Genomic DNA, 20,449 nt, shown 5'->3' on the forward strand with positions numbered 1-20,449 from the left:
TGGAATATCCCTCTCCTTCTCTGGTGGCTGAAATGATAATTGTTCTTCCAGGCTCAGGTCAAATGTCACCTCTCCTGCAAAGCTCTCTCAGCCCCTTTCTCCTTCCAGTAGTTAGATGCCCCATTCTATGAACATCGCTATAATGCTACACTTTTTCATTGTCTGCCTCAAACCACTAGGTTGTATTTCTAGAGTCAGGGGTTGTATTCTTATTCCTTTCTGTCCTTATCATCTAGCATATGTCCTGGCATATAGTGGATGTTAATAAATGCTGAATAAAATGAGCATAGACTGGAATTTTGAGTGTAGACTGTAGGCTTACTTGGCAGAAATGGTGTAGAGGTGATCATTTGGGGCTGCTTGAGATTTATTCATTCACATAATAAATATTAAGGCCTTACTGTGTGCCAGGAACTCTGCTAGGCACTTGATATACAATAGATAATAAGAATAATAGCCCCTGTTGTCTTATATTTAAGTAGGAAGATAGGCAATAAACAAGTAGACATATAATATCATTTCAGGTAGTAATAAGTTCTAGAAAACAAAATAAATCAGGACAGAGGGTTACAGTGATGAGGGTACTGTTTTAGGGTGGTCAGAGAAAGCCTCTCATTGGATGGCTCTTTAAGTCAACTCACCAGGGTCCTGACCAAGAATCAGAAGACCTGGGATCTTCATCTGTCTCTATACCTTTGTGACTTAGCAAAACTACTTAAATTCAAGGTTGAAGTTTCTCTGTGTATAAAATGTGGGCAGGAATCCTTGCCTTGGGATTCTAGGGAGTATTGTAAAGATTCAGTGAGTTAATGGACATTGAAAGTGCTTTCTTAAATGGTGATAGCATGACGCTTGGCTCTTCCTTTCTGAAGTCAAGAGGATGAGTGAGTAGTGTGGGAGCCAGCCAGATGTTTTCAGCACCTTGAAGACCAAGGAACTGGTTTACACTAGAAACTGCGTGACACCTTATTCAGAACACTGACTGATGCAGCCCTGATTCAGGGGCTGAGAGCGAAACCCACGCTCCAAGTGAAGCTCTATGTAAATTGGTCAAAGGGAATAGCCTGGGGAATTTGGAGCCTATTTTGCTCAGCCTCCAGGAGGAAGAATGGGAGTTCTATACTCTCCTGTGCGGTGCTCGCATTCTCTGTTTCTGTCTCTGTCTCTGTCTCTTGGTCTCTCTCATTTTGGCCTTGTTTCCTGCTATGTCTGAACCCAACAAAAGGGAGTAATAATAGTCAGCAGTCCTCCAGAAACATTTAGATTGAACCTCTTGCTCTGAGTTCTGCTTTTGCTGCGCTGTGGGCCGTAGAAGAGACTAAAACATGGTCTCTATTCTTGTCTTTGGGGAACTTACAAATCAGATAATTTCTTAACTAGTTAGAGAGCGGTTAAATAAATGTAAAACATAGAAGAAAAGAATAGTGTGGACTGGAGTAATCCAAGAAGACTTTCTGAAGGAGATGGTGCTTGAAGGGGCCTAGAGTATAGGATGAATAGATTAGATTAGTGGTTCTTTTTCATGCTTCTTTAATGAAGTCTTTTTTTTTTTAATATCCTGATATGACTTCTACTCTTTTGAAGTCCCTTAGCTCTTTATCTGGACTTAATTTGTGCCATTAACACATCTTGCCTTATTATAATCATTTGTGTGTAATATAGTGGTTATAAAGACAGACTTTGGAGTCAGATTTTGTGGGTTTAAATCATGGCTCTATTTACTAGCTGTGTGACTTTAGGCAAGTTATTTAACTGCTAAAAGCCTTGATTTTCCCATCTATAAAATGGGAATATACTTACATGAGGTTATTATGATGATTAAAAGAGATAATCCCTGTACAGGTCTTGGTGCAGTGTCTGGCCCATCCAATAGAACTTTCTGTAATGATGGAAATGTTCTATATCTGTGTTGTCCAATACAGTAGCCACTAGCTAAGATAGTAGCCACTGGGCTTCTTTAGGTGTGTTGGAGAGTGGGGCTGACCATGGAAAGTCTTGACAGAGAGGAAGGCAGAGGAGTGAGTTAAAGTGTTTTAAAAGGTAATTTCACCTCTAAGTTAAACATAGAGTTACCATGTGACCTAGCAATTCCCCTTATAGGTATATACTCATGAGAATTGAAAACACTTTCATAGAAAAACTTGTGCACGAGTGTTCACAGGAGCATTATTCGTAACAGCTAAAAAGTGGAGACAACCCAGATGTTCTTCAACTGAGGAATAAATAAACAAAATGTGATATACCCATATATTGAATATTTTTCAGCCATAAAATGGAATGAAGTACAGATACATGCTACAACGTGGATGAACTTTGAAAACATTACTCTTGGTGGAAAGGTCACATATTACATGATTCCATTTACATGAAATGCCCAGAATAGGCAAATCTATAGAGAAAGAAAACAGATTAGTGGTTGTCATGGGCTAGAGGGTGGGCATAATGGGGAGTGACTGCTCATGGTTATGGGGTTTCTTCTTGGGGTGATAAAAATGTGCTGAAATTAGATTGTGGTGATGGCTGCACAACTTCGTGAGTATACTGAAAACCATTGAATTATGTACTTTAAATGGGTGAATTGTATCTAAATAAAAACAAAGATAATTTGAGTCTGCTAAAAACTATTGGTTTTGGGCTTCCCTGGTGGCGCAGTGGTTAAGAATCCGCCTGCCAGTGCAGGAGACACGGGTTTGATCCCTGGTCCGCGAGGATCCCACATGCCGCGGAGCAACTAAGCGTCTGCGCCACAACTACTGAGCCTGAGCTCTAGAGCACGCAAGCTACAACTACTGAGCCCACATGCCACAACTACTGAAGCCTGTGTGCCTAGGGCCCATGCTCCGCAACAAGAGAAGCCACGACAATGAGAAGCCCGTGCACTGCAACGAAGAGTAGCCCCCGCTTACCACAACTGGAGAAAGCCCGCACACAGCAGCGAAGACCCAACACAGCCAAAAATAAATAAATAAATAAATTTATTTTAAAAACCCCAAAAAACTATTGGTTTTAACACAGCTGTAGAAAGTTATAATTTATTTTCTTTTCTGATTGGAAGTCTTCCCCCAGGACTTCAGCCCACAAAGGTGAGGACTTAGGGGCCCATTCCCAGTTAGAGACGTGAGCCTGAACATGATCTTAGGCACGGGCTCATCAGTGGGTAGGTGGAGGATGCAGCATTGTCCTGCTTTGGTTCAAGGGAACTTTTCCTGCCTTTGGCTGGGACCGGCATAGATGAGTCACCCCCTGTAGCGTGAGGGATGTGGGATGTGAAGAATGAGCTGTCATCTCTGTTCTGATGACATCTTGAGTATCACACAATTGTAGGCCAAATATAGGTGCTGAACCATTTGGCCTGAATTCTTTATGGAGAATTCCCTGGGAACCAGCTGAGGACATGGAGAAAGAGAGGTAATCTAAGCCTGTGGGAGCAACCAGTTAAAACCAGGTGAGGGATGCTTGTGCAGATATTCTTTTCACCTTTTCAGAGATGAGCAATTGCAAGCTCAAGGGAAGTTGATTTTCTTTTTCTTCCCTCTGTAAACAATTATTGGTGGATTACCCTGTGGCTGGTCCATGGGCCTTGTGCTCAAGGAGTTCCCAAACACACCCAGTAGATGAAACAGACATCTAATATGTCAAGAACCATCTAGGGAATGCTTCGGATAGGATTGTGCAGAGCCAAAGGAGGGAGAGATGGCTGTGAGCTTGGTGATAAGAGAGGGAGCCTGAGCCTAGGGCCAGAGGGCAGCATGTGCTGGGTGGGGACTCTAGGGGGAGTAAGGCAAGATACGTCCTTGTCCTTACACTTCCTGTCCTGTTTCTGTACCTGCTCACTTTCGCTCTACAACAAACAGGCCTTTGTGCTTCTAATCTAAGCATGCCCCTGTGCTGGGCAAAACTGGAGACACAGACATTATGAGACCTGGACCCTGTCTCTAGAAGTGCTTAAGGTGTTGGGGGAGACAGACCTGGAAACAGTTGACTCTAATGGCATGGATCAGGGTGTGTAATAGACAGGGATGGACTTGGTGTGTAAGACTAAAGACTGATTGACTCTGATTTGGGATTAGGTAAATCTGCCCTTAAATAAGCATTGAGTTAGGGCCTTGATAGAGAAGCCTCTTACGGTCATTGCCAAAAAGGTGAAGCAGAATTATAGAATGGTTCTTTTTTCTGGGTGTGGGCTGCTTTTGGTGTCTTTCTTTTTGCCCTTAGATTTTATGCAAGAATAACGGATCTGTGTCCGGGAATAGCTCTCTCTCTCCCTGCCACCCCTTCAAGCAGTGCTGGGCTGACTGCAGAAGACCCTTGTCTGTTCTGCACTTGTTCCATTGCTGTTTTGGAAACATGAAGCCTGAGAGGTGCCAGAGCTATGCCAGTTGCTATAGGGCCGGAAACAGGTGAGGCTTCCAGCCCTGCCTGAGCTCAGGACTAAGGGCCTTGTCCTCTTCAGCCAGCTTAAGGCCTGCCTTTGCAATGAAACTGGATAAGTAGTCCACACAGCTCGTTTTTCATCTGGGGCTATTTTCAGCCCTGGAGCCCAGCAAGGTGGAATGACTGAGATGCTTTTGTGGGGTTCAAGCTTTTGCCAGATCCTATTTGCCAGGATATGGGCCCAGCCATTTCCCAGGAGATTAGCTTTTCTAAACAAGCAGCGCTAAAAGGAAGGAGCCTTTCCTTCCTTCTCAGTGGGGAGCGTAGGAAATGTGACCGTGGGTGTGCAGTTTAATATTCCAACTCAGGTCCTAAATGGAGATGTAGGGAGTTTGGAACATTGCCATATGGTCTCTCAGGCAGTTTTGAGGAACTCATCTGGATCCTTCTTGTATTTTTCTGGTCACCTCAATGGCCAGGCTCTACTATGGGAGGGGCTCTGTACATGTGTAGACCTGCTGCTGCCAGGGACTTGATCTCTTCTGTGTTTGCATGTCTCCAGGGCTAGCAGAGCAGATGGCTTGGTCTTGCTGTACTGGCAAGCGACCCATCAGTGGTCCGTGTCCAGTAGTCTTCTCGGGAGTTCCCTATTTCGTGAGTGCTCACTGGGTCCAGGCAGCTCTGATGGGTGCTATGCTAGAGGCTGAGGTTCTATCAGAGAAGCCTCAGATAAGATCATCGTCTTAGTCCTGAGGCCTAACGCAGTACCCTCAGGAGCACTGTGTTAAGGGAGCTAGCAGTCACTGAGTGACTGCTGTGTTCAGCTACTGTGTCAAGTGCTTTCATGGACACTGACTTTTTCATAGTCTTCTGAGATGACGATTGTTATTAGTATCTTACAGATGAACAGTTAAGAGGTTAAATTACTAGGCCAAACTAACTTTCTCTTAGCCTCTTTCTTGAGGGTCTGGCCTCTTGCCCTGGCAGATGCCTAACAGGATACATGTGCCTTGTTTTTAGTATTGTGGGTGTGAGTGGGGCTAGTCTGAGTCTTTTCTAAGTCAGCAGGAGGTGCAGCTATATGCTTAGGCTGGGTGTTGATAATATAGGTAAAGATAATAAAATGTGTATAACCTTGAGGAACTACCATCTAATGGGGGAGATAGGTAAACAGATATTACAGGGTAGTAGGTATTAAAGGAGCCATAAAAGTAAGGAAGGACCCTTTTACTTTGTGAGGGATGTGGTGAGCAGGGACTTCTACTCTGAGGCCTTCTGTACCTGGTTTCTTGTTCTTCCTTTTCATACCTGTAGCTCCTCATAGGAATCTCCCTTACCACCTGATAATGTGTTTTAACAGTTTTGTGAGTCTTACCTTGTCATCAAGATTGTCAGTCCTTGAGACTAGGTGCTTTTTTTTTTTTTTTGCGGTATGCGGGCCTCTCACTGTTGTGGCCTCTCCCGTTGCGGAGCACAGGCTCCGGACGTGCAGGCTCAGCGGCCATGGCTCACAGGCCTAGCCGCTCTGCGGCATGTGGGATCTTCCCGGACCGGGGCATGAACCCATGTCCCCTGCATCGGCAGGCGGACTCTCAACCACTGCGCCACCAGGGAAGCCCTAGGTGCTTTTTTTTTTTTTTTTTTTTTCTTGCCGCTTCTTAGATATCTGACTTGGGGTATCTCACTTACCGTCTCTGGACCTCAGTTGCTTCTCTGTAAAATGAGGCTAATGATAGATAGGTATATTACAGTCTGAAAGCAGGGGCCAATCCAGGTGGTACTCTCTGGATATCCACCTACTTCTCCCAATTCTATGATTTCTGTGATCTTACCCTCCTGATCCTGATATAGGACTGGGTATCCAGCAGGCTTTGAGTTGTTTGTCACAGAGATTGCTGAGAATGTTTTATGGCACCTCAAAAGTCTAAAACTTTTCTCCTGTTAGAGCCAGCAGCACTGGCAGAAGCTCTTGGCTTCTCTTTTGGACTGAGTCAACCTTTCTAGCCTGGCAGTTAAGATTTGACTTAGGTTTTAAGCTCAAGGGGATATTGTATTTAAATGTGTTTTCTAGTGTGGTTTCCTTCATTATCATCTAGGTCAGCTAGAGGTAGTGGTTTCCTGATTTTGCTTCTGGAAGTCATGGCTTAGGCAATGGGGATTGAGACCCCACCCTTAGGACTTTCACCTCTCCAGGCTTTGGGCCAGAAGTCTAAAGCTCCTTGAAACACTCTGTGTACAATACCCACGTGAGCTCTAAGCTTGTAAAATACTCAACTTTGGTAAGACTTGGGGAGGGTCATGGAGGGGGGTCTCAAGGGACTTAGGGAGAAGTCACAGGAACTCTGAGTGATAGCTAAGTCCACCCACCACTAATCAAACAGTTAATAATAATGAAAATAAAATAAAATAAAAATAATACTGTTAATTGTTATGATAAAAGACAAAGGTATATTGAGTATGTATGTGTTAGGTACAATCCTGCATTTACCTTACTTAATCCACACAACAGCCAATAAGATAGATATTGTTATTCTCATTTTATAAATGAGGAATCTAAGGTCACATATCTAGTAATTGGTGGAAGTGGGACTCAACCTAATATGGGCTGGGCTGTCTCTTTGGGAGGAAGGAGATGTGGTTACAGGCTGTCTCTTCCTTAGCACCTGAGTCATTTATTTTTGGAATGCCTGCTGAGTGGCAGGCACTATTTGTATACCAGGGGTGCTAATTTTATTAATTCATAGTTTTTTTCAATAAAAAGGTGGTATAGCATAAAGTTAAGAGCACTGAGCTAGATCCAGAATCCTGGCTCCACTTCTTACTAGCTTTGTGACCTTGGACAAGTTATTCAACTTATTTTAAATTGATTAGTATGTTTAAAGCTCTTCAGACAGTGCCTGGCACAGAGTAAGTGGTCAATAAATGTTAGCTATTATTAATATGATTTCTAAATTGAGGGCTAATAAATGTATCAGGCTGTGGGAATACAGTGCTAAACAAGATAATCTCAACCCTGTCCTTAAGGAGTTTATAATCTAGTGAGGAAGATAGATTTTTTTTTTGTGTGGTACGCGGGCCTCTCACTGCTGTGGCCTCTCCCGTTGCGGAGCACAGGCTCCGGACGCGCAGGCTCAGTGGCCATGGCTCACGGGCCCAGCCGCTCCGCGGCATGTCGGATCTTCCTGGACTGGGGCATGAACCCGTGTTCCCTGCATCGGCAGGAGGACTCTCAACCACTGCGCCACCAGGGAAGCCCCAGGAAGATAGATTTTTAAACAAATGATTAGAAATATGCTGCGTGCTATGGAGAAATGTAGAGTGTGGTGGGTTTCTGTATAGAGGGTCTTAACACCGACCTGGGGCTCAGGATTCTCTGAGTCATAGGAAGGGGAATGGCACAAACTCTGGGGCCTAACTGCCTGCCTTCAAATGCTGGCTCTGCCACTTATTAGCTGTGCTACTTTGGGCAGGTTATTTAATAAGCCTATGCCTTTTACCTGAATAATGAGGAAACTAATAGTATCTATCTCACAAGGTAGTTATGAGGATTAATAAGTAATATTTACAAAGTGCTTAGGGCAGTGCTTGGCACATAAGTACTCTGTGTATACATTAAATAAATAGATGCTTTTATGCATTTATCCTTTTTAAAGCATAAATCTTGGTATTCTTTTGTAAAAAAACCCTTTATTAACTTGTCCTATCTTGTAGGTCAAAGTCCAAGTTCTTTAATATGGCACATTATAGGGTGATGATATTTTCCTGGGATAGTCTTTGTTTATAACTATTTTTCTGGCTCTCTTTTACTCTCAGAAGTGACCCTGTTTTGACTATAAATTATGTGGCCACCCCTCATATGAGGCTTTCCGTGATCTGACCCCTTCATATTGCTCCAGTCTCATCTTTTGACATTGCTCTGGTAGCACCTTATCTAAGTGTTTCTGTGAGTTACTTGTCATTTATGAAAGGCACGCCTTTTTTTTTTTTCTTCCTTTTTCTTCAGTTCTGAGCCTCTGCATATGCTGTCCCCTCTGCCTGGAATAACCTCTCCCTTTCACCTCCATTTTTCTTTCTCTACCACTGCCCTCCTGGTATATACCTACTCATTCTTCAACATATACTTCAGTTATCTTCCCTCCGAAGACTTGGCCTTGCATTCCTGGCTAGGTTTTCGTCTTCTCCTTTGTACCATTACTGTAATTATTATAGCTCTTCATTATGATTCTTACCACCATTGTACTGCAGTTGTTTACTTTTATGGCCTCTACCAGATTTTGAGTTGCTAGAGGGCAGGGACCAAATATTCTTTATTTCATTAAAAAAATTGAGTTATGGCATACGTACGATAAAATGAATTTTTACATATGTGTATACCCATGTAACTACCACCCAGATCAATATACAGGTACACTTCTGCATCTTCAGAGTTTAGCATAGAGGTTGGCAAACATTTTCTGTAAAGTAGCAGATAGCAAATATTTTAGGGCCATACAGTTTTTGTTGAAGTGGCAAGTTGTTGCAGGAAAGCAGTCATAGACAATATGCAAATGATCACGCATGGCTGTGTTCCAGTACAATTTTATTTGCAAAAACAGGTGTTGGGCTGGATTTGGCCTGAGGGCCAAATTGCTGTTCTCTTACCTAGCACAAATCTGTTGAATTGTAGACAAAGACCTTGCTCTCAGAAACCCTTTTCTTGATTTTCCGATAGTGGACCAGCTTGTATCTCCAGAGCAGGGCTATATTTTTGAGAGGTACTTCTTGAAGCAGGTTGCCTTTTCACAGGTTGTTCATATTTATAAGGGAATAAAATGTCATTCCTTCCAGCACAGGTTTGGTGCCCTATGGTCTGTGGAAATTTAGAGATTAAAGGAATTTATTTGTGTGAATCCCTCATAGTCCCTTGAGGCCGTGGACTATGTCTTATTCATTTTGTGCTTAGCGCCTAGCTAGACTAAGGTCTTAGACAGGGATGCTTAGTAAATATTTGTTTTTGAATGAATAAATTAATTTAAATTGCTTTCAGTATTTCAGTAAGCCTAATGAAAATTGTATATTTACATACAATTCAAGTGTCTTTGCTTTTGGTTTCAATTATGCCAGTGCTGTGTGGTAATACTAGTTTGCTCATGCTGATTGGTGATTTGACTGGCAGTTGATGGCATCATAGGACATAAACCTGTCCAGTGAGTGAATGACCTTGGACACAAGTGCAGAGCCAAAATAAGCAACTGGTAGCAGGGCCCAGTGCTTGAATGTCTACATGTTTACTTTCACTTTCTTGCTCATTTAGCGTCAAAGCCAGGATGGAGAGGTGTGTGATTTCACAATATGGTTATGGAGTTCTGATAACTGTATATGGTTGGTTAAAATCTGGACCAGCATTTTGAAAATAAAAAGTAGTGATAATAAACACAGCTGAGAATGTTGAATTATTTCTCAATAAATGTACTTTGTTTATAGACAAAATCATTCAAACAGTGAGGAGCTGTGAAAGGAAAATAAAGAGTTGATAAAAAGGATAGGTCCTATTATTTCTGAGTCAGGAATAGGCAGCTAAACTCTGTCATTAACACTAAAATTTTTCCCCTAATGGTTGGCCTTCATCACAAGTACTTTTTACTTATTTTTTTCATTTGGGACTTGTAGTTTAGAGACCTAGATCCTAGTCTGAGGGTATATTTTCAGTAATCTCTAGGGCACTTTCCCACTACCTGTCCTCCCCCCACCCCCCAAACACATACACACTAAAGCTGGCCAGGCACACAGGGGCTGCCCACTGTGTGACCCTTATTTCCTGCTTCCTCTCATGTCTTAACAGAATTTACATGTATCTGCTGAGGATTGGAAGGGATTGGCATGAAGATTAGGGTGGGGTGGGGGTTCAGTAACTTTACTGTCAAGAAAAAAGGCAAATTCTCTCCCTAATGGTCCTAATAATAATGAACATATAGATGTTAAGAATATAAAGGACTTTCCACCTTCCAATGCAGGGGACGTGAGTTCGATCCCTGGTCAGGGAACTAAGATCCCACATGCCGTGGGGCAGCTAAGCCCGTGCACCGCAACTAGAGAGAAGCCCAGGCGCCGCAGTGAAGAGCCTACATGCTGCAACTAAGACCTGATGCAGCCAAATAAATAAATAGATAGATAAATAAATATTTAAAAAAAAGAACTACAGCAGTGCCTCTTTTTTTAAAAAAAGGGGGGACTTCCCTGGTGGTCCAGTGGTTAAGAATCGGTCTTGCAATGCAGGGGATGCCGGTTTGATCCCTGGTTGGGGAGCTAAGATCCCACATGCCACAGGGCAACTAAGCCTGTGTGCCGCAACTACTGAGCCTGCAAGCTGCAACCAGAGAGCCCGCGTGCTGCAACTAATGAGCCCGAGCCCATGCACTCTGGGGTCCACGCCACAACCAGAGAGAAGCCCATGCACTGGAACGAAAGATCCAGTGTGCCGCAGCTAAGATCCGACGCAGCCAAATAATAGATAAGTGAATATTAAAAAAAAAAAAGAGAGAATATAACGATTTCAATCCCTTATTTTCTTTGACCCTCATTGCTATCCTGGGAGATAGGCCTATTTGCACAAGAGTAAGATGAAGCTCAGAGGGTACCTTCTTTAAAGTGTCACACTGCTATTAAGGCAGCAGAGCCAAGATTTGAAACCAGGTCCTCTTACTCACGTATCTGTGTTCCTTATAATGCAGGAGTGGTTGTCAAACTGTTTCTAGGTGTCCTAGGGCTTCTCAGAGTGCCTCAGGAATCGCGGTGGGAGAGGTGAGTCATGGGAAGAGCTCTAGACTTTTCTCATATGTCACAACCGTAACTCCTCTACACTCAGTTTATTATTATTATTTTTATCATCTTTATTGGAGTATAATTGCTTTACAATGGTGTGTTAGTTTCTGCTGTATAACAAAGTGAATCAGCTATACATATACATATATCCCCATATCTCCTCCCTCTTGCGTCTCTCTCCCTCTCACCCTCCCTATCCCACCCCTCTAGGTGGACACAAAGCACCGAGCTGATCTCCCTGTGCTATGTGGCTATTTCCCACTAGCTATCTATTTTACATTTGGTAGTGTATATATGTCCATGCCACAAAAAAACCTCTTCTATTATGGAAAATTTTAACCATATTTAAAACTAGAGAGGGCAGTATAATGAACCCCTATGTGCCCATTACTCCCCATATACAATTACCTACTCATGGCTAATTTTATCAATCTTGTTTCATCTTTATCCTCCCACCCCCTTGGATTATTTTGAAGCAAATTCCAGACATATCACTTCATTCACAAACATTTTAGTATATATTTCTTTTTTTAAAAATAAATTTATTTATTTTATTTATTTATTTTTGGCTGTGTTGGGTCTTCATTGCTGCGCATGGGCTTTCTCTAGTTGTGGTGAGCTGGGGCTACTCTTCGTTGCAGTGCGCGGGCTTCTTATTGTGGTGGCTTCTCTCATAGTGGAGCACGGGCTCTAGGCACACGAGCTTCAGTAGTTGCGGCACGCGGGCTCAGTAGTTGTGGCGCACGGGCTTAGTTGCTCCGCAGCATGTGGGATCTTCCCGGACCAGGGATCGAACCCGTGTCCCCTTCATTGGCAGGTGGGTTCTCAACCACTGCGCCACCAGGGAAGCCCCTGGTATATATTTCTAAAAGAACTGTATTTGAAAACATAACCAAAATATCATTATCATGCTTAAAAATATAACAATAATCCCTTAATATCATCAACAGTTAGTGTTTAATTTCTCATAATGACTCAAAAAAATTTTTTAAGTTGATTTATTCATATCAGTATCCGAAGAAGGTCTACACATTCGTTGATCTAAATCTTGAGTCTCATCTAATCCATAGCTTCCCCCTTCTTTCTTTTCTTTTCCTTGAAATTTTATATTGAAGAAGCTGGGTCATTTGTCTTGAAGAGTTTCCCAATTTCTGGGTTTTGCTGATTATCTCCCTGTGATGGCATTTAACATGCTCCTACGTCCTCTGTATTTTCTATAAATTGGTAGTTGGATCTTAAGGCTTGATCAGATACAGAATCAGATAAAGAATCATTTCCTTTCCTTCCTGCCTTCCTCCCTTCCTTCCTCTCTCTTTCATTTTTTTGAAAATATGTTTGAGCACATCTGACTTTCTGTCTTTTTGTAATGTTAACATCGAGGAATGGGTTCAGATGTTATTAACTTGATCTATTCATTAAAATATTTCCCATCAGCTTTTTGTCTAATGATTTTAGGAGCCACTGATGTTTACTACCTAGATCCATTATTTCATTAGAGACCTAATTAGATATTGAGACTACTAATTAGGTTTAATTTGAACTGCGTTTGAAAAAGAGGGTTACATTGTTTAAAAATAAACTTTGAAAACTATTGGACTGTAGCTGTTCTCTAAGAGCACCACTTATGACAGGAACCAGGAACTGTGAAGTGGGGACAGTGACTGTAACTAACCTGTAAGACTTTTTAAACTTCTTTACTTCCTCATGTGTGTTGTTTTGGCCTATAGTCTTTCCCAGCCCAACAGTTAAACTCTTATAACAAAAAGGGCCCATATGTTTTAACTTTTGAAGGGTGAGATGAATGGACCGACAGTTTAACCGTAGATCTAGGTTTGGGGGAGGGAGCCCTAAGGGGGCAGAGTGAGAGTTCTGCATTAATGAGCAAAGGAAGTGGCTAAGTCCCTGGGGCCTATGCAGCCTGAAGAGCTTGAAAAATGGCCTTGGGAGCATCTAAGACAAAATACTACTAGCTGAGAATGGGAAGACCAGACCCTTATCCTTACCCCTTAAGGGGACTCCCTAGTCTGTCCAGAGGGCCTGGCTGGTTGGGCTTCAGTTGTGTCACATCTGACATGTTCCAGACCCAGGGTCCTGGTAGCTGTGTTTAGGGCTGACTCTTAGGAATCCTAAACTGATAACCTCAGGACAGCCTGAGGGCTCCTTGTTTTGGCTGTGTTCTGAGGAAGGCCAAGGGCAAGAACCTCTTAGCAAAAGCTTTGGCTAATCCTTAGCCAGCAATACCTTGTCACTCTGGCCAAGAGAAGAGCTTCTGTGGAGCACTTGGTGTTCTTGAGCCTTTGCAGAGGTCACAGGCAGACAGGGCAGGGGAGTGAAGCCTTAATTAGTTAGGGACTGCAGGAGCAAAGCCATTTGGCAGTGTCTTACCTCAGCTCCTCAGTGGGACGGCTCCTTCCTGTAGTGACAGTGCAAATATGCTCTCCTTTTTTTAGTTTTTGGTCTCTGAGAGATCACACTTCTGTGAGCTTCAAGACACTTGTATGCAGTGTGGTTCAAGGCTGATTAAAAGCCAGATAGGTGGTATGACAAAAATTCCTTCCATCTGTGCAGTGCTTTTTAACCACTGAAGCACATTTTATTTCATTTGTTCCGAGCCAACAGTTCTTGTTTTGTGGATGAGGAAATTGAAGCCCAGAAAGGAGAAGTAACTAAGATTATAGCTAATTAGATTCTGGATTCCCAGACTAGTGTTCTTTCTACCAATCTATGTAGGACAAGGGGAAAAGGAGGAGGATGGTAAATGAAATTGACTGACTTTTATGTGCGAGGAGCTATATAAGGTGCTTGGCTTAGTTTTCTCAGAAAGTTATATGGTAAAAAATGTTACCACTCTGAGTCCCAGAGTGATTAAGTGACAGCTAGATCATATAGATAAGAAGGGCTGTGCCTGGACAGATCTAAGTCTGTTTGACCTTCAAGTCCGTGTATTTCTATCATCAGTTGTTTACTCTAAAAAATCGTTATTGAGCTGCAAATGCAATGCTAGGTATGAGGGATATAAGGAAGCATATGGTTTAGTAATCTCTGCCTTCATGGAATTCATAATTTGGTGATGCTCACTGCTGTGATAGATGGACTGGGGACAAAGGGGTAGAGAGAGGAATGGGGGGGCGATGGGAGCCAGAGGCCCCCTAATTTTTGGTAGGAGAGGAAGTTGTCAAGGGAGGCTTCCTGGAGAAGTTGGTACCTTAGCTAGTCTAAGGATGAAGGACATGAGCCCTGGGGTTGGTCTGCCTGGGTGCCATCACTTGCTAGTAATACTTTGGGCAAGTTACTTAACCTCTCTGAGCCTACTTCCTGATCTCTAACAGGGAGATAATCATCTTATCCACCTCATAGGGCTGTTATGAAGATTAAGATGAGATAATCCATTTTGAGCACTTAGCAGATTGCCTGACACATAATAAACTCATTAATTGTCAACCATTATAATTATCATTGTCTAACGTGTGGTTCTCCCGTATTCAGCTCGTGGGGACAAATGAAGCCAGGCTGCCTTAGGACCTCTTACCATCAGTGAAGTGGGGATTTCTTTAAGTGATTTCAAAGTATTCCTTTCAGGCCTAAGATTCTGTCAAAGTAAATACTGCCAGGTTGTTTCCAGGAGGGCAACTGGCAAGTAACTTTGTGTCTGGCAGCAACCCAACCTGTTTGTGCTCCCTGAAGCCATCTCTGGTTGGCCTCCATATGCTATATCTGATAAAGACCCCTCTTTTCTTTGCTATCTCTTCACTGGATAGTCTGGAAGCTGGCCTCCTGTAGAAACTGGTCTTTTCCCCTAGAGCTGATGTTCTTCATCACTAGACTAGCTGAGGTACCAACTTCTCTGGGAAGCCTTCCCTAACAACTTCCCCTGCCACATTGATTAGGGGGCCCCCTGAGCTCCCATTGCCCCCCATCCCTCTATCCCTATTTCCCTATTCCCTCTATCACAGCTGTTAGCATCAGCAAATTATGAGTTCCATGAAGGCAGAGATTACTAAATTTTATGCTTCCTCGTATCCCTTGCTGTATTTCATCTGCAGCTCAACAAAGATTTTTTAGAATTAACAACTGTCAAGCAATATAATATAATGATGGAACGACACAGGCTTTAAAGTCAAACAGACTTAGATCTGAATCTAGGTTAACCTTCCCACAAGTTTATTGTGTTGGAGAAAGTAATGTAATTTTAGTAGTTCAAGTGGTCCAGGCATTCTCTCCTAATTTAGGGTCCTGTCCATTTTGTGTAACCGTGGAGTAACAGTACCTTTATATATTTTACAGTGCACTCTTTTTTTTTTTTTGCAGTACGCGGGCCTCTCACTGTTGTGGCCTCTTCCGTTGCGGAGCACAGGCTCCGGACACGCAGGCTCAGCGGCCATGGCTCACGGGCCCAGCCGCTCCGCGGCACGTGGGATCCTCCTGGACCAGGGCACGAACCTGTGTCCCCTGCATCGGCAGGCGGACTCTCAACCACTGCGCCACCAGGGAAGCCCTTACAGTGCACTCTTTTAAAATAAGTGTTCTTTAGAACATCACTATCATATGAAAAGGCAATAGGTATTAGTCTGTAAAAGACCTTTGAGATTAAGTTTGGAAAAGCTGTGAGTCTTTAATATGGTAAGGAAAAATATGCAGGGTTTTCTACATTTTAAAAAAATTTTAAATTTATTATTATTATTTAAAAAATCTTTTGGCTGCACTGCACGGCATGTGGGATCTTAGTTCCCTGACCAGGGATCAAACCCACTCTCCCTGCCTTGGAAACATGGAGTCTTAGCCACTGGACTGCCAGGGAAGTCCCTACATTTTTTTTTTTAATTGAAGTATAGATGACTCTACATATTTTGATCATGGAATTCTACCCCCCCCCCAAAAAAAAACAAACCAACAACCCATCTATTGATATTTCATAAAATACCAGTGTTCCATGAGACACAATTAGGTAAAATGAGCATAAAGTGGCTCCTGATTTTCTGTTAGTAGGATTTGAAGAAGTAGAATGGCAAACTGTCCTTTGGCTGGCAAAGTAACTCCAGGACTCCCCTTCTTTTCATAGACTGGGGGGTTGTTATAGAAAGCTAGAAATCTTCGTTAATCCACCAGTCCCTGGTTATGTCCCAGACTCAATGGTAGGAGATTTAGCTAATCGAGCCTCTATAGTTGGCCTTGTTTGCTACTTCTGGAAGGGGAGGTAAATGTTCGGCTTTGAGGGAATAATACTCAGTTCAATCAGACAACTATCTGTTTGCTCTCTTGTTAATTGCAGCTGGCCAAGAAGTGGGTTGGGTAGGGCGGATTGCATTCAATATTTCAGTCTTAGGGAGTTCTGGGTTCCAGTCTCACTTTGCGTTAAGTTAGGTACTTCTACTTTCTCAACCTTGATTTTCTTATTTAAAGATGCAGAAGTTGTGTTAGATTGATTACATTCAATAAATATTTATTAAACATTTACTATGATCCAGTCACTGTTCTAGGGTAATGGGAAAGTAGTGATGGAAAACCAGACACTGCCTCAGGAACTTAATCTAGTAGAGATGATTAGATTATGTGAGTATGGAAGTGTGTGTTATAGGTTAAGATTTTAGTAGTTGAGGGAAGGCAGACATTTGTATTAGTCGCTGTAGTCTAGCAGGCTTCCTGGAGATGGTGTGACTTAGTCCCTAAAACTGTAAGGTTTTTATACTGCAGAAGTTCAGGGAAGCATTTAGATTATGCAGATGACCGGAGTGCAGGTAGGAGTGAACATCAAATGCTCAGAAGAAGGTGGTATCCTGTACTGCTCTTAGCCATGGCATCTCCTATGGGCACTCTGCTGAGGGGGCTTATTTCCGGGGCAGTTGAAGGTAGCACTGCCAGAGAGAATTTGCAGCTAAGGACAGAGCGGGGGGCTGGGCAGATGGGGATTGGTATTATGGGTAGGGGGAAAGAATCATAAGTGATGAAGTCAGAAGTTAAAAGGATTGGGAACTGGTGAGTTGAAGAATGTGAAATGGGTCAGGGTAACAGTTCATGTCTCAGGCTATGAAGATAGAGGACTTGAAACCTGAATATGTTTTGTATAATATACGAAGTTCTTTCCATGTGCTAGGCACTGTTGTTAGCATTTTAAAAAAATTAATTAATCAATTTATTTATTTATGTATATTTTTGGCTGTGTTGGGTCTTTGTTGATGCGTGCGGGCTTTCTCTAGTTGTGGTGAGTGGGGGCTACTCTTCATTGCAGTGTGCAGGCTTCTCATTGTGGTGGCTTCTCTTGTTGCGGAGCATGGGCTCTAAGCGCACGGGCTTCAGTAGTTGTGGCCCGTGGGCTCTAGAGCTCAGGCTCAGTAGTTGTGGTGCATGGTCTTAGTTGCTCCGCAGCATGTGGGATCTTCCTGGACCAGGGCTCGAACCCTCATCCCCTGCATTGGCAGGCGGATTCTTAACCACTGTACCACCAGGGAAGTCCCCTGTTGTTAGCATTTTTTTTTTTTTTTTGCGGTACGCGGGCCTCTCACTGTTGTGGCCTCTCCCGTTGCGGAGCACAGGCTCCGGACGCGCAGGCTCAGCGGCCATGGCTCACGGGCCCAGCCGCTCCACGGCATATGGGATCTTCCCGGACCGGGGCACGAACCCGTGTCCCCTGCATCGGCAGGCGGACTCTCAACCACTGCGCCACCAGGGAAGCCCTGTTAGCATTTTTTTTTTTTTTTTTTTTTTGCGGTATGCGGGCCTCTCACTGTTGTGGCCTCCCCCGTTGCGGAGCACAGGCTCCGGACGCGCAGGCCCAGCGGCCATGGCTCACGGGCCCAGCCGCTCCGCGGCATATGGGATCCTCCCAGACCGGGGCACGAACCCGTATCCCCTGCATCGGCAGGCGGACTCTCAACCACTGCGCCACCAGGGAGGCCCCCTGTTAGCATTTTTAATGCTAAGCTTATTTAATTCTTTTTTCATTATTTACTTCTTATTATTAGTATAGTTAATCTTTTTTTTTTTTTTTGTGGTATGCGGGCCTCTCACTGTTGTGGCCTCTCCCGTTGCGGAGCACAGGCTCCGGACGCGCAGGCTCAGCGGCCATGGCTCACAGGCCCAGCCGCTTCGCGGCATGTGGGATCCTCCTGGATCGGGGCACGAACCCGTGTCCCCTGCATCGGCAGGTGGACTCTCAACCACTGCGCCACCAGGGAAGCCCAGTATATTTAATCTTTATACCAGGTCTAAGAGGTAGGTACTATTATTTTCCTATTTTAAAGGTGAGAAAATTGAGGCCCAGAGACTTGCTCAAACTTGTACGGTTAATAAATGATGAAGTTAAGGTTCATGCCTGTGTGATATTTTTCCAGAATCCTTGCTCTAAATCACCATGTTATGCAGATTTAGGCCATCATACATCATACAGTGAGAAGCCACCATAGATTTCTGGCTAGTTAAGCAACTTATTGCAAGTAGCATGGTACAGGGCAGTTTCCCAAGGCGGGTGGTGGGATTGAAGGCAAGAAGACTCGCCACGGATTGTCATAGTAGTCATCTCAGTTGCTTTTGAAGGTGTAGAAAGATCTTGAAGTTATTTCACAAATTACTTCCTGAGGTGGCCCTGGTAGTTTGCCAGTTGTACCTGTAATCTTGGCCCATTTTAGAAATCATTTTCCCAAGAATTTTAATCTACAGGAAACTCTCCTATTCCCTGCCTGTTCTAGGCAGAGGGGCCCCAGGAATCAGGTCAGGAATACCTCCTGTGGGGTCAGAGTCCAAGCAGCACCTGGAAGCATTTGCAAGAGGGGAAGCTGAATCTATTAAGACTTCCTGTTGTCATTGGAGTTTGCTCTCCTGATATGGGGGAGTATCCCTTGTCATAACTGATAGTGAACCTGGGTGCTCACTTTGAGGGACTGGGCAAGCGGGCTGGGGGATAGAGATGTGATGTGATCCTTGTCTTTGAGCAATCCACAAGTTACTGAGAAGATAAGCACATAAGCAAGTACACTCAATGTAATGTCACAAGTGCTACAATAGAGGAACATAGACAAATAGACTGAGAGAGAAAGGAAGGAGGGTCTAAATGCTTAGCAAGAGAGAGTCAGGGAAGGCTTCAGAGATGTTCAAGCTGGATCTTTAAAGATGACCCGAAGTATGCCAGGCAGAGAGGGCCCTGGGATGCATTCCAGGCATTGTGAGTGTGGAAGTGCATGGCATGTTCAGGGAATGGTGAGCTGTTCATCATACTGAAGTGTTGGGCTGCTTGGGAGGGCTTCTGAACAGTGAAGACATTAAATCCTATCAGAGTGGTGTTTTAGAAGATCTCTTTGATGCCTGTGCTTAGGAGGATTGGAATGGATTGAGTAAACTAGAGGCAGGGAAGCCAGCTAGAAGACTGTTGCAGTAGCAAATGATGAGGCTGGATGCAGGGCAGTGATCATGGTTGTTGATTTAAATTGTGTGACTAAAGGAAGAGGGAAGAAATGTTAGGTGTCTGGGTATTACTATGATGCTATTAACACATGGAATACAGGCTGGAGAGGCTGGTTTGGGGAAGTTAATGTTGGTTTTGAGATGCCTATTGGGTGACATTCAGGAGAAAATATCTGGTACGTTGGGGAGAAGATATGAGTTTTGGAGTCCTGAGAGAGGTAGGATTGATCATAGATGTAGGAATGATGATTTCTAGGTGAGAGTGGAAACCATAGGAATAGATGAAATTGCCTGAGTAAAATTCATAAAATGGGAAACGGATGGAGGCTGAGGATAGAGCTCAGAGGAACTCTGATATGTGTCGCCAGAAAATTTAGGGAAGGCATCTGAGGAGGAGCAGTCGGGGAGGCAGGAGAAAGTACTGTCTGGGAAGTCAGGAACGAGAAGAGTTTGTAAAAGGAGGCGAATGTTTGTTGGAGCTGAGAACAAGTAGGGTGAGCCCTGAAGTGGGGCTACTGAGTCATTGGTGACGTGGTGAAGGCAGTTTCAGTGGAGGGGTGGAGACAGAAACTAGACTGCTGTGGCTTAGGGAGTGAGTGTGAGGTGAGGGCCTAGAGGCAGCAAGTACAGACTTCTCTTTTGAGAAATATGGTGTTACGGGAAGGAAGGAAAGAGGGTAATATTTTGAAGAGAAACCAGGGGATGCAGGTTCAAAGATTTTGTTTTTTCAACGTTGGGGAATGGAATGGGGACCTGAGCTGGTATAGGTTGAGGGACAAGAGATAGAGAAAGGTGGCCAAGTAAAGGTGCCATGGCTTTCTGAATACTCCATATTAATGTGGGAGCCCTAAACCGTGGTGCTGTGCTGAAGCCTGAAGCC

At 43.7% G+C, this 20,449-nt stretch overlaps 1 protein-coding gene across 3 annotated transcripts in view; it reads left to right on the plus strand.

Annotated features, from left to right (window-relative positions):
• The window catches only part of STIM1 (stromal interaction molecule 1), a 193,041-nt gene that overhangs the window by 24,932 nt on the left and 147,660 nt on the right, over positions 1–20,449 (plus strand). The window contains exon 1 of one of the 3 annotated variants that reach the window (XM_082628875.1): positions 3,327–3,445. The exons of the other annotated variants lie outside the window; for them this stretch is intronic. The gene's annotated coding sequence lies outside the window, so the exon portion shown is untranslated. Of the gene's footprint in view, positions 1–3,326; positions 3,446–20,449 lie in introns of those variants that run through there. 3 annotated transcript variants of the gene reach the window in all.

The sequence above is a fragment of the Mesoplodon mirus genome, assembly GCF_964341445.2.
Source record: "Mesoplodon mirus genome assembly, chromosome: 7".
NCBI lineage: Eukaryota > Metazoa > Chordata > Mammalia > Artiodactyla > Ziphiidae > Mesoplodon > Mesoplodon mirus.